The 8,556-nt window shown below is 31.4% G+C and overlaps 1 long non-coding RNA gene across 1 annotated transcript; it reads right to left on the reverse strand.

The window, feature by feature from the left end:
- Positions 1-4,563: 4,563 nt before the first annotated feature.
- On the reverse strand, positions 4,564-8,172 carry LOC136272873 (uncharacterized). The gene is made up of 4 exons (XR_010710926.1): positions 8,067-8,172; positions 6,996-7,172; positions 5,166-5,288; positions 4,564-4,766 (listed from the first exon to the last, which is right to left on the reverse strand). It is a non-coding gene; the product is annotated as an uncharacterized lncRNA (long non-coding RNA).
- Between the last annotated feature and the right edge of the window lie 384 nt (positions 8,173-8,556).

Genomic DNA, 8,556 nt, shown 5'->3' on the forward strand with positions numbered 1-8,556 from the left:
ATATGCAACTTAGAAGTGAAGGAACATTGATTTTAATTTTCACTGGGTTTCCATATATATTTTTTATAAAACATGAACCAAAAACGTGAAGGAGAAACCCTACTATGGGGAAAAGCTACTATATAGTAGCTTTTCCACCTGGGGGGAAAGACTACTATATAGTAGGTTTTCCGGGGGGGGGGGGGGCTATTATGGGGGGAAAACTGCTATACAACACCGGTATATGCCTCCAGATATGAGTTCAATAATTATGACAGTAAACGGAAGATTTATAATGCATATGATGCTTAATTGCTGAAAAAAATCACAAACACATTTCCTTCCTTGTAAATTGGATGTTAATAATAGTCTACGTAAAAACAGGAAGAGCTATCTTGAAAAAAGGTTGTGCTCATCCTATTTAATTTTCTCTGAAATAATGTTTGTGTATAAACAAGCTGTGTCATATGTTTAAGTCGTATAAATAAGCATTAGATAACTTTAGTTTTTTCATTATATCGATTAAGTGAATAAATTGCGGGTTCTAGAATCCCAATTGTTTACTTTTTAACTATCATGTGGTTATATATACAATCCAGCACAGTCCTCACTTCCGGTTATAAGTATCCACTTGCATGTCAGATTATACTGTGACATTTCAGACGCCATACTGTTTTTAGATTGCTTGGATCGAGTTGGTATGACGTTATTAAATCACTGCTGTGATAGATACATGTACAACCAAGGGGCACTTTCTCAAAGTTGAAACCTTTAATTGTTATCACAGACATTCGTAGAGCGCGAAGACAAAGACCTATATGTATACATCTTCTAACTTAAGGAGTGAAACGTTTTTGAAAGGGGCATGGTCACGGTTTTGGTCAAAAATTATTTTTCTAGTTTTGATATTTAAAATGCTTCAGAAAGGCATTTTCAATATGCAACTGAAATTTGAGTGTCATTTGTTGAGTAATAAGTGAGTTACAGAGCTTGAAATTCTCCGCTATGTAAACAAAGCCTTTGTTTATATTTTGAACATTGAAGTAAAAATTCCAGTTTAAAACCTAAAACGAATGTGTTGAACGTTAGAAATTGCTTATCAATGCTTACAATTAATTAAAAGATAGACAAACAAGCTGGAAAATGAATTTTTGCTGGTAAATTGAACCTATGTAAACAAAAACAGGACACGAGCCTTGTTTACATGACAGAGAACTTCAAGCCCCATATCTTGCTTATAATCTACGAATGACTCTCAAATTTTATTTGATCATTAGAAATGCATTTCTAAAGCATTGTAAATACTAAAAACATAAAAAAAGAATTTGACAAAAATCGTGACTATGCCCCTTTGAAACGTCGTACAGTTTTCTTGCGACACGAATGCTTGTCACATAACCCGTCCCAGAGCAGAATCCTTGAAAATGCTTTTGCGGATACATCTTGTATGATATGTACCATTTTGAGCCCCTCTGTCGATTGGGCTTTTCCTTACTCCAGCAATATCCTCCTACGGATTCCTGCAACTGGCTTTTGTGTTAGCTGAGTAAAGCCTCTTAATTCAAAATACATCGTCGTCCGTTTTCATTAGGAACTCAGCGTGGCCACAATAGTCACTGGCCCATTTTAAAGCCGTTACAGTTTTTAAAGAGAGATTCCTATAAGAATCCAAGAAATTTTGTTGAATGATGTCATTGTGGATCGAATTTTATGTCTCCAGAGCCGTTTGCAAACTATTATTAGGTAAAGTCCCTAACACAAAAGCATACCTGATTGTGTCAGTGTTTCGCTTTGCTGCACGGAGCCACGTCTGTCTCAAAGCCTCCCTTTGACGAAAAATCTCATGTTTGGTGAATATTATAATAATGATGCGAATTGAGTGCGTTCTATTCCTCGTGTCACAGATGTTTGCATTATTCAGAACATATTGGTATCTATGAACAAAACACGAATGGCATAAAATAGGCAAGCTAGTAGGTGATGTTGTATCAAAAAAATCCTTGATATTAATCATGGCGAATACACTTTTTCTTAGTCTTTTGAAAGAAATTGAAACATTTGATAAATGGTGATATTGGCTCCATAAATTCCAAAGCACAACAAGAAGCAAACTCACGATGAAAGATATTTGTTTTCGAACAGTACAGAACCTTCTTACTGTTTTAAACCCCCCCCCCACCATTTTGTGCTAGCTGCCCATGCACGTGTACACACCGCTGTTAAATGATCCCCATTAAATTTCTAAAACCCTTATACCGGTATCCGAGCGAACAAAAGATATTTACAACCTGGTCTTGTGCCGGTATCTTAACTAAAGTTGAAATGAGGTAGCTTGTTCAGCTGAAAACATAAGGGTAACGTCTCAAAACATGGATGAATAGAGTTAGAATTACGTAACCAGTAAGTGAAGTAAATACAGTGTGGCCTAAAAAAACTCGACATGTTTATATCATCGTGGATGTTGACCGGTCTTCTGAATATTTATCCTTTTGATTTCCTTTTCAAAAGACAATAGTACACTTAACGATGCTAAAAAAATGTTTTTATTAGATATTATATATAGTAAGGAAATATATTTACAATATCATGCAAAAATATAAATTGCAATTTATAGTTACAGTCATAACAATGTACAAACTCCGAAAAGCAACAACGGTGCAATATGGTATATAAACCCTCAAAACTTTATCATTACCAAAAAGACATTTCATTTATCACACAGTTAATCAAATTCAATGTAGATAAATATAAAGCGCAAGGTAGAACAAAACTGTCGGATATATACAAGAACAATGCGAATATTTTTTCAAAGATAAAATATTTCTTGAATTTACTTTCATTTATTGACTATATAATGATTATCCTGTTCGCTTAAACAAATTTTAACAATTTTCTTTTTGATATCCAAGATATGAGAAAATAAATAAAAAAAATCATATAATTCGTAAATGTATAACTTATACTTGTTTCTAATCCTTATTTTTATGTCTTATTTGTAGTTCGGCATTTTATTGATTTGATACATAAACATTTTATAAACTAAACTACATTATTCTTGAACAGAAGCTTAGTAAATGATAACATAAACATTAAAACATAGGGTGGTTGATACGCTGGTTTACTTATGCCTCATCATTTATATGTGAAACACGTTGGTATGGTTACAGGGTAGAAAACAATAAAAAAAATGAACGTTATGAAGTATATTTGAAAAAAACCTCGAAAAACTAATGCATCTACGAAATTACATTCCCAAGAATAAGCAAAACCCCCCGAAAATTGTTCTCCACGAATTTTAATGATTCCACATTACTCTTACTTAATTTGCTGAAGAAGGTCACGCATGCCATTGTTATTTTAAAAAATTAAATTTAATCCGACATAGGGCATACAAATGTCGTTCCTATGAGCTCTTCAACAGAAATGATACCTGTTTTTGATGATTTTGAAGATTGTTGGTTCATATGAAGTTAATGATGGTATAGAAGATGGAATATATTATAAATCAATTTTTCTAATACATATTGATAAATACAAATCGATAAACTTATATTATTACTCGAAATAAAAACCCTTGCAAATATAACATATTTCTACTCAGTATTAAATCATTGATTTTTTTATATACATGACCACGCCTATCTGCAAATAGAATTATCATGTGAAAAAGAATTGTTGGAAATTTACTTTCTGTTAATAATCAGGAATATTTTGATGTAAAATAGTCATAAAAAGTTATTATCAAAACATTAAACCTCTTCTTTCAGTCAAGATGCTTATAATGCGTTCACATTTTGTACTATAATATTTATTAACTTAAAAATATATAAAATAACAGCGATTTTAAGACTCAAATGCATATTTAGTAACAAGATGACCGTAGTACCGCCTTTAAAATGATGAAATAACTTGAATAAAAGTCCTGTATCTGTGGCTTGGGCTTTTAACATTAGACCCAAAAGTTAATGAATTTAAAAAAAGTGATAATATTCTCGTCCTGGCACTATTTAAGCATTCATTTAAATTGTTATTTTTGAAAGATGTGGTCTCATAACTGATATGGTGTTTGCAAACAAAGTGAATAACGCGCACTTCCTTGTTATGAAAATTTGTTTGCTCACACTGTTGCAATAAGAGACCACAATAATATTTACGTATTTCATTTTTAATCCATTTTCGCAATTGTAATTTTTTTTTCATAATATCTACCGTATTCTAGGAGTAATACAACGGAAGAATCACTGAAACAGCCGAATACTAGTATGTTGGGAAAAAAAGCGCACAACGCTGAAATTTCTATTGTGTCATTTTGTTATTCGATAAATGTAACCTTTTGTATTATAATAAACACTAATAATAGAATTTATTTAACTAGTAAAAATATTTAAATCAATGAAATGTTGATCAGCGTATGTATAATATCATGTCGATTGTGATCCGGTTTGAAATCGCAAGAAGAGTCATCTGTAAATGTTACCAAGTAGTTGTGTAAAGTACTTACAATTTGTATGATATAAATCTATGTTAACACAGTTCTTAATGGCGTTTATTTCTTATTCATGTCCTTTTGAAAAACTTTATGATTCTAATATGATGGCAAAACCACCAAAATAAAATCAATTTTTAAATTGTCTGGAAGAGCTATAGTCTGTACCAAGACATTTATGTCGCACATTTTCTTAACTTATATTTATGAATACCTCTAGGAAATAAAGTAGATCCATCCATTTGTTCCGATTCATTTGGCAACTGAATGTTGTCCCCGCATTCCAATTGTAACGAAGTTCCTAATTAAACAATATTTTAAAAATCACTGACAGTTTTATTTCCTAAAGTATACAAGTAAAGTAGTATAAGTAGTATAAGCGTAATTGTATATGGCTGTATTATAATTGCTTTTTTAAAATTAATTTAAAATAGCAACAAGAAAAATGATTGTTTTTCATCAACGAAAAAACGATACAGTATCCTAATGATGAAAACCCATTGTTTTAAACATCTGTACAATACTATAACTGTTTAGCAAAGAGATCATAACGAAAGACATGTTGTAATTGAGAATATCTTGAGGAAGCTTTATAGTTTATATTAATGATTACAGCATAGACTAATAAAACCGAAGGATAAATCAAGCTTTTTATAGGATATATCTGTTTCCTCTATAATCGGTAATCCTGCTTACATACCTTTGAATTCCATCCACAGTCTTGGTCTAGTTTTCGTTGTTTGAATATCTAGATAGAACCCGTTAACACCCACTAAACACGGCAGGTCTTCGTCGTATATAAACGATCCACTGGTAAACAACTCTTAATGAAAATGATAGAGGAACAAAACATTATTTAATCTTGGAATTTTTTTATTTACATCCATTTAGTATTTTCTTCACTTTTTTGTAACCATAATCGTTTTTACATTGTTATATACCAGGGTATACATAATATGTAATTGTTAAACTGCTATTGTACGAGCGTCAATCAAAAAATACGAGAGCAATGTGACTATCTATCATATATTTTTTTAGTCAATTTTAAAGAGGACTATCTGTCTTAAATTACTGGCGCCATGACCTCATTTTTGCAGGACAAGATTCTAAATAATTCTTAGAAATAAAGGAATAACTTAACTTTTTTTTTATTTCAAATCGGTGGAAAGTATTGTTAAATTATGTCTACTAAACTGAGTAATAATATAATGCAAAGTAACATAGCTAAGGCGAAATTCTTCGTATCCTTGTATTGATTTTTACAGGCTTGTTTAATACACATAGGTCCATCATGGCATATGCGCCTCTTGTTGCATTTCAAACTCTGAGTTAAGTATTTGCAAGAAGTCCTATTAATGATATTTCAAAACAATGCGTATTTATACAAAAGCACACAGCAATCTATGCTGTTTATAATTTTAAGCGTTTTGAAGTCTCCGTGATTGTCTTAAATTAAAATGCATGGTTTAAATATTTTCTTTCTTAGTATAGCCATTGTTGATGATTTTTAAATTGCTCTACCTTAATTAATATCATTAAACTAATTGTAGTAATTGGCGTTTAATTGTTCTAATATGAAAGCGCTTTGATTAGTAATTAATCATTTATACTGTTTAGCTATGTTATGCATATGATGAACAATAGTGAACAAAAATACACCAATATACTATAAAATACCATTGACATAACATTCACGAAGGATACAGGAAGATGAAAAATTAATTGATGACTCTATAATGTAATCACAAATATCTCTCAATATTTACATACACATTTAAAACTTTTTAATGCAGAATTCTTAAAATGTAAACTTAGAAGAATATTTCCATTTTTGGCAGTTGATTTTAATCAACTCTCCTATGAAGTTACTCTGGCAAACCGGAAGTGAAACAGTGTTTGGACCTACGCACGAATCATTACCTCTGACAAGACTTACATCTTAAAAATAATAGACAAATTCGGTGTACTGTGTGCTGAACCGTTGTTTTTCAAGAAAAATTATTTATAAATACCTTAAAAATAGTCAGATTTTAAATAGTACGAACAATATATTGACATATTTTTTTGTAGTCGTATGTATTCCTCCGCCAGAGTTCAATATAGCCTGGTTCAACCAGATGGTCGGCTGTATCCGTAAATCTCCGACAAGCAGAGAGTATCTCTTGGTTGTCGTAGATTAACGGAGACAGCCGAGCGACTCGTTGAACGAGACAAGATTTCAATATTAGAATTTTTTTTTGATTACTGATACATAGTTTGATGGAATCAATTCTACCTTTAAATATTACACAACATGATTCATCTGGGGTTTTCTCGAAATTATTGTCGGAAAAGTTCGAGAAATCTAATATCATAAAAATGTGCGTAATTCAAATACAGATTTGAAACTACGTGTCATGCAAAATAAAATATCATTGATTTTAAAGTTAATAATAATGGATAAAATCAACTCGCGTCAGTACTTCAGTACTTTGATTAGTGTCTATCATTATAACCATTATAACCACAAGTCAAATATATACAAGCTTACCTGTACAGAGGCGGGATTTTCTATCACTGACATTGACTGTCATGTTGACCTGTTCCAGAATCCTGGCTGATTCAATGGATCCCCTGATGAGACAGCGTCCAGTTTCATTTGACCTCAAATACAGAGATCCATATCGTATTTCCGAAATATTTTTGCGGACAATAATTTGATTTTTATCTGGATAACAAAATTAAAAGTTGTTAAAGGTCATATCACAAGAGAGTACCTAGACATTGAAAGCAGAATTAAGAACTGTTACGATTCGAATAATATATAATTTAAAAAAACGTAGGAAATGGAAAACTAGTGTCTTAAAAGGTCATTATTTAATAAAGATATTTTTATTATGCCCACAATCTGTTCACATAGTACTTTTAAAGTGGTGTAGAACATTTTATTAAAGGAACAACATACTACTGTGAATAAGATTTTTTAAAAGTTGAAGGTACTTGGTAATCAAAATCTTCGTTGGCTTACTCTTCAACAGTATCAGTGTACAAGCCTGAGATTGTTCAACGCGAATATGTTAAACCTGCCTTCTTAATTATGCTTTTAAAAATAACAAGTATGATTGGACTGTATGACGAGTTACATAATATTGCCAAATTCTTCGGCTGATCAAATGTCTCGAATACTTGTCATGAGTTGTTTATTTGCTTGTTTCATTTTACAAGAAGCTTTCAGATGGGGTTTCACAATTGACTTACACCCAAGAGTACCTGGTTTAAATAATAGATCATGTCGGATTTGGATTGATATTTTAAAATTTCCATAGTTTTTGGATTTTTTTTTTCATTTACATGAAAATTTGCAAACTTCAATTCTTCAATTTTCCAATTTAGATCAAAACTGTATATTTGATATCATGTTTACAAATACTTCATAAAATCCTGACGGCTGACTCGATAGTGCTAGCAAGTTCTTAAACTATTCCAAAAGCAGTTCTTTTGTGTTTTAAAAAATGTCAGTTTTTCAGAAAATCACAAACCATGATTAAGAGCGAGATATTTTGGAAAATCTGCAAAGTACGATCAGAGTAATAAACATGCAATACATCAAAAGATTACGTACAATTAAAACATTCATTGGAAACTCCAATCCTTAATAGATAAAAGTCACTCCCCTTGCTGTGATCACAAGATCTTGCAAATTTTGCCGCAGAGTAAAACATATCATTGAAGACCAATGAACATTTATCTTTTCCGTTACAAGATTTGGCTATATTGAAATATGACATATAATTCTTGGCAAGTTGGCGGAAACATTTTGAAGAGGTTGAATTCTTACATTCGGTGTTATTTATCACGTGTTTTGGAGAATCACTACCTAAAAAGTTAATTGATTGCTCTTTCACGAATATTATTTCGTCTGGTTGGCAATTAATATTGGTTTTGTTTAGCAAGTCTGCCATCGATTTACATGTTGTACGAATGGTTTTGACACCAATCAACCATTCTGAAAAAATATAAACCATTTCAATAAGTTTCATAGTACATAGCTTTTAACATTGTAAAATCGCGTCTTGTCGCAAGTTTACTTACCACAGGAATACAGTAAAATC

Source organism: Magallana gigas, chromosome 2 (assembly GCF_963853765.1).
Source record: "Magallana gigas chromosome 2, xbMagGiga1.1, whole genome shotgun sequence".
Classification (NCBI taxonomy): Eukaryota; Metazoa; Mollusca; class Bivalvia; order Ostreida; family Ostreidae; genus Magallana; species Magallana gigas.